Source organism: Medicago sativa, chromosome 7, assembly GCF_051527215.1.
Source record: "Medicago sativa cultivar Bolivia chromosome 7, Bolivia_mono, whole genome shotgun sequence".
Lineage (NCBI taxonomy): Eukaryota > Viridiplantae > Streptophyta > Magnoliopsida > Fabales > Fabaceae > Medicago > Medicago sativa.
In genome coordinates this window covers 59,107,863-59,113,469 of record NC_140755.1, presented here as the reverse complement: position 1 = coordinate 59,113,469, position 5,607 = coordinate 59,107,863, and the positions used below count along the sequence as shown (strand labels likewise).

The following is a 5,607-nucleotide window of genomic DNA, read 5'->3' as shown; positions in this document are numbered from 1 at the left end:
ACAAAAAAAAAAAGGTCAAAAAGAGCACATTACACAATAAGGATGCATTTGCCACAAAAAAATAAGAGAAATGATATTTGTACAACCACTTTGTGACAACCTTTTGACAACTTTAAGAAAAAGAGGAGTGTTATTTGAACAACCATTTGGTTGACAACTTTTGGTACAACCACAATTTACAAAGAAAAAGTTGATATTTGCACGAAAACCAAGGCAATAAAGTGATAAAGTAAAAAGTAATGTGAGTATGAGAGAGAAAGTTGTCACAAAAATTGTCACAAAGTGGTTGTTCAAATATCATTTCTCTAAGAAAAATGCAAAACAACATATAAGTCTTCTCAAAAGAGTACAAACTCTTTCCTCACTATGCTGATGCAAATGCTGCCTGTCAGACATATGTATCTGCTAAACCATCATGAAGTGAAAGACATGTATCCGCAAATTTAATAGACGACTTTTGCTGAAAATGATTGGCATGCATCTTCTTTGCATTGCAGCTTGTATTAGAAATCACTCAGCACCTACCACATCATCAAATACATTCAAACTGCAAGGAGTTAAAACATTGGAACATATTAAATCCTCATAAAAAGCATATATTTTGCACTCACAACTAAGTAAAAATCCTTTTATATTCTTACCTTAAATGAGGGATGGATTAAGACCAAGTCTACGACTAATGCATAATCAAGTATATAAGAGATTTTGTACATATAAGTTTTCTGCAAATACAACAAAGTATAAAAGTTTCCTGCAAATACAACAAAGTATAAAATAGATTCATCCATAGACTTGGCAATTGAGAGAAAAAAAATACATAGTAAGACTCGTCATAACATAGTTCATCAACCAACATATTTAAATATCATTGAATGGTGAAATAGCTATGTATGTTGAGATGGTACTTCACCCTCATAAAAGGCCACCAAAAATTAAAAAAAAAAAAAACCACACAAACTCACAAGGGGGGCTACGTTAATTTTTATTAAGGACCAGGGATAACGTTTATATATACGTGTTCATATTTTTGTTTTTATGGATTCATAATTTTTTTTAAGGGTGGATTCATAATTTTTATTGTTAGGTTTATAATTTAAAATTAATGCATAGAAAAAATAATAATGGATAGAAGCATATTTTGTATTAAGAATGTAGTGAAAGAGAGAAAATGATTCATTCATTTGTAATATGAAGTACATCAAGTATATATACTATGTTTATTGTACTGCAGGAAATATAAATGTACTACAAAGCTAAACTATTGTACTACATCAGCTTGTAACTTGTACTGCAAGTAAGTGTTGTCTTCATGCTTAGTATCGTTATTATCTCCATTGTGTAATAGCCCCCCACAATATGGAGGTTGGTAGATATCTAACAATCCCAGCTTGGAAAGTAGAATTTTGAAAGGTTGTGGAAATAAGGATTTTGTAAAAAAAAATCTGCCAACTGATCATGAGTAGTGACTGGTAGGAGCTTGAACAGGCCAGCATGAAGTTTTTCCCTCACAATGTGGCAATCAATCTCAAGATGTTTTGTGCGTTCATGGAAAACAGGGTTGGCTGCAATGTGTATGGCGCTTTGATTGTCACAATACAATACAGGAAGCTTCACACAATCAATATGAAGATCTTTGAGCAAGTATGTCAACCACTGAAGTTCACAAGTTGCAGATGTCATTGCTCTATACTCAGCCTCTGAAGAAGATATGCATACAGTAGGCTGCTTCTTTGTCTTCCAAGATATGAGAGATTGACCCAAAAAGAAACATTGTCCTGAGATGGAACGCCTGGTATCTTTACACCCTGCCTAGTCAGCATCAGTATAGCCCTGAATGTGTAAACCTGAGGACCTGGGGAAGAAAAGTCCACGACCTGGAGAACCCTTGAGGTATTTAAGGACCCTCAAAGCAGCATTGTAATGAGTTTGTGTAGGTTTGCTGAGAAATTGACTAAGTTGTTGAGTGATGAAAGTGATATCTGGTCTGGTTGTGTTCAAATATATTAATCTTCCCACTAGCCTTCTATAAGCAGAGATATCAGGGAAAAGAGGAGAAGTATCATTGTGAAGTTTGATTGAAGGATCAGAAGGTGTGCGGACTGGTTTTGCACCAAGTAAACCTGAGTCAGTCAATAAATCCAGACAATATTTTCTTTGGCACAAAGAAATACCACCTTGAGAATGAGCAACCTCTAGGCCCAAGAAATATTTCAATTTACCAAGATCTTTGATTTTGAAAGCTTGATGGAGAACATTCTTGATAAAACTAATCTCAGCAAGAGAGTCACCAGCAAGAATGATGTCATCTACATAGACAAGAAGCACTGTAAAACTGTCAGAAACCTTCTTAGTAAACAAAGAAGCATCTGAAGTTGCCTGTTTGTAGCCATTGGTGATGAGAATACCAGTTAATTTTTCATACCATTTTCTACTGGCCTGTTTGAGACCATAGAGGGATTTAGAAAGCTTGCAAACTTGATTGGGTTTTGAAGTAGTAACACCTGGTGGTATAGTCATGTATACATCTTCATGAAGATCTCCATGAAGAAAAGCGTTGTTTACATCTAGCTGATGTAAAAACCAGTGATTGATGGATGCCAAAGCTATAACCAATCTCACAGTTGTTACTTTTGCAACAGGTGAAAAAAGTATCAAAGTAATCTAAGTCTTCAATCTGATTCTATCCCTTAGCTACCAAACGTGCTTTGTATCTCTCAATAGAGCCATCAACATTATGCTTCACCTTATAAACCCATCTGCACCCTATAGGTTTAACTGATGAAGGAAGATCCACAATTTTCCAGGTGCCAGTCTGATCAAGAGCATTAAGTTCAGTCTGCATTGCTTGTCTCCAACAGTCATGTTTGATTGCCTCAGCATAGGATTTTGGTTCAGTGTAGGAAACAAGAGACATAGCAAAAATGGAATGAGTGTTAGACATATGTGTATGAGAAATGAAATTGGAAATAGGATACTGACAATTACTTGTATTAGCAGAAGAAGTATTAGGTGCAGCACAAATATAGTCATGTAAATATGCAGGAGTAGTTTTATTTCTAGTTGAAACTCTAAGAGGGACAGGAACAGGTGGAGGTGATGGAGAGGGTGAGTCAATGGGAGATGATACAGGAGGAGATGAAGATGATGGAGATGTAGGATGAATGACAGGAGTTAAAGGTGATGTGGATGGAGAAGTAGGGTTTAAAGTGATGTTTGGCTCATCAAAAATGGATGCAGAAGCTGGTGCATCAGAAAAATATTGCCAGTTGGTGGTAGAAGAAGATGAAGATGAAATGTATGGTAAGATGGATTCATGAAAAACAACATTTCTGGAGACAAAAATTTCTCTGGAATCTAGATCAAAAAGAACAGATCCTTTAAAACCTGACTTGTATCCCAAGAAAACACACTTTCTAGCTCTAGGTTGCAATTTGGTTCTATGAGCTTGAAGTGTAGAAGCATAACAAAGACATCCAAAAACTTAAAAGAATGAATATCAGGTAGGGAGTCATAAAGGACCTGATAAGGGGATTTATGATTAAGAAGGGGAGTAGAGACTCTATTAATGAGGAAAACTGAATGCAAAACAGCATAACTTCAGAAAATATTAGGAAGTTTGGATTGAAAGAGTAAAGCTCTAGCAACATTGAGAATGTGCTGGTGCTTTCTCTCAACCCTAGAGTTTTGTTCAGGAGTTTCAACACAAGCTCTTTGATGTATAATGCCCTTGGAAGCATAAAACTCAGATAAAAGAAACTCAGGGCCATTATCTGACCTAATGAATTTAGGAGTGATATGATGATGAGTATCAATCAACTGAATAAAATTTTTGACAGCTATAGAGGCTTCTGCTTTGGTTTTGAGCAAGATAACCCATAAAAATCTACTGAAATCATCAACTATAGTGAGAAAATATTTATGTCCATGAATGGAAGTTTGAGCTAAAGGCCCCCAAATATCAAAATGAAGTAACTCAAATTTGGATTTAGCAATGGAATGACTAGAATTGTATGGTAATTTTCTTTGTTTGGCAAAGTGACAAATGTCACAAGTAGCTTTATTATCAACAGAAATAGAGGGATACATGTGATGCATCTTGGCCAATCTTTGATTAGACAAATGTCCTAATCTAAAGTGCCAGATTGCATTAGAAGGAATAGGGGAAATAGCAACATTGGAACAAAACGAATTACAGGAATTGAGAGAAATTTTGTTACAAAAATTTATAGAACAAGGAACAGATGGCTCTTTATTACAGGAAGCAGGATTCAACCTATAGAGACCATTACAAACACTACCCAAACCAATCATCTTCTGGGATTTCATATCCTGTATAACACATTTATCAGGTATAAAATTGACTTGATAGGACAAAACATCACAAAGCTTAGAAACAGAGATCAAATTTACTCTAAAATGTGGTGAATAAAGGACATCTGTGATATGAAAATGAGGAGAAAAACAGCAGTACCAGCATAATGAACAATAATGGCGGTACCATTAGGTAAAGTAACATGCATTGGTTTGATTCTATGCAAAGAATGAAGCAAATATAAAGAAGAACAAATGTGTTCATTTGCTCCTGAATCAATAAGCCAATAATTGGATTGAACATGTAAAGAACAAGAAATCACAGTGTTTATACCTGAGGTGAAGGATGGAATTGAAGAAGTGATGTGATTTGTACTAGCAGGGTTGGGACTGGTTGCTTGAGGAACCAAAGATGACTGTTGAAGCAAAGTAACCAGATGACCATACAGCTCCTGAGTCAAACCAGTCTGAGAAACCATGGAAGATCCTTCACCAACTGGTTGAGAATCAGTTATGCCTTCAGAAGCAACAGCATTTGAAGAAGCATGAGGTTTATTGGTATTGGGGAAACCATGCTTCATGTAGCAAAAATCCACAGTGTGATTGTTTCTGTGGCAAAAGGTGCAATATCTTGAATTATTCTTTGATTGAGGAAAACTAGAAGATGATTTTCCACGAGCATTGGTCTTTCTTGCATCTGAAGCATTGACAAGAATGTTGGAATCTTCAGTAGAAGCTGAAGCAGAAGTGAGTGCAGTATTGTTTCTCTCTTCTTAAACAACCATATAATAAACCTTGTTTATGGAAGGGAGTGGATCCATGAGAAGAACTTGAGTCTTCACAACCGAAAAAGTATCATTTAAGCCAGTAAGGAACTGAATAACTTGGTCCTCCATGCGAAATTATCTAGCAGCACGCATAGATTCACAGCGACAAGGAAAGGGACAAGTGCAAACAGGCATGGGACGATGTGAATTGAGCTCCTCCCAAAGAGATTTCATCTCTGTGAAATAATCAAGGACAAATTTGGGACCTTGCTTGAGGTTGTTAATGGCCAAACGAAGTGAAGCAATAAGAACTCTATCAACCTTGGAGAATCGTTCCTGAAGCTCAATCCAAACATCAATGGCGTATTCATGAAATACAATGGTTTGTGCAATTTGCGGAGAAACCGAATTCAAGATCCAAGAATGTATGAGATGGTTGCAACGCTCCCATGCACTACGATTCAAATCATCAAAAGGAGGAATAGGAATGGATCCATCCACAAAGGCAAGTTTGTTCTTCGCACCAAGA

General features: G+C 36.2%; 1 long non-coding RNA gene across 1 annotated transcript; it reads right to left on the bottom strand.

The window, feature by feature from the left end:
• Nucleotides 1-237: 237 nt before the first annotated feature.
• On the bottom strand, nt 238-853 carry LOC146907226 (uncharacterized). The gene is made up of 2 exons (XR_015020624.1): nt 642-853; nt 238-547 (listed from the first exon to the last, which is right to left on the bottom strand). It is a non-coding gene; the product is annotated as an uncharacterized LOC146907226 (long non-coding RNA).
• Nucleotides 854-5,607: the final 4,754 nt, after the last annotated feature.